The sequence below is a fragment of the Myotis brandtii genome, unplaced genomic scaffold, assembly GCF_000412655.1.
Source record: "Myotis brandtii unplaced genomic scaffold, ASM41265v1 scaffold486, whole genome shotgun sequence".
NCBI classification, from domain to species: Eukaryota; Metazoa; Chordata; class Mammalia; order Chiroptera; family Vespertilionidae; genus Myotis; species Myotis brandtii.
Genome location: NW_005368569.1, coordinates 548,337 through 548,789, shown reverse-complemented (window position 1 = coordinate 548,789; position 453 = coordinate 548,337).

Below are 453 nucleotides of genomic sequence, written 5' to 3'. Positions count from 1 at the left end.
ACCCGCGGCTGGTGAATCGCTGGTGGTGGGGCCTTGAACCAGCCCCCGCCCGGCCCCTCGCAGGAGTTGGAGAGCCTGAGGCGCCGCCTGTGCTCTTTTTTTTTTTCTTTGTTGATTAAGGTATTACCTACGTGTCTTTATCCCCCATTGCCCCCCCACACACACACACACACTCGTGCCCTCACCCCCCTGATGTCTGTGTCCATTGGTTGGGCCCATTCGAAAGGCGTTCTGCCCGCTCTGCGGGGAGCCGGACTCGTCCGTGAGCGGAAATTCAGGAAACGGTGGGCTTAGCCTTCCCTCCTCGGGAAGATCACGTCCCTTGACTTGTGCAAACGGGTGAGATGCGGAGCATTTAGGCGAGGGCTGCTCCAATCCACTGACTGAAAATACAGTTACAAGGTTTCTAGAACAGTGCTGGGCCTCCACTAGGACTTACGGACATTAGAAACT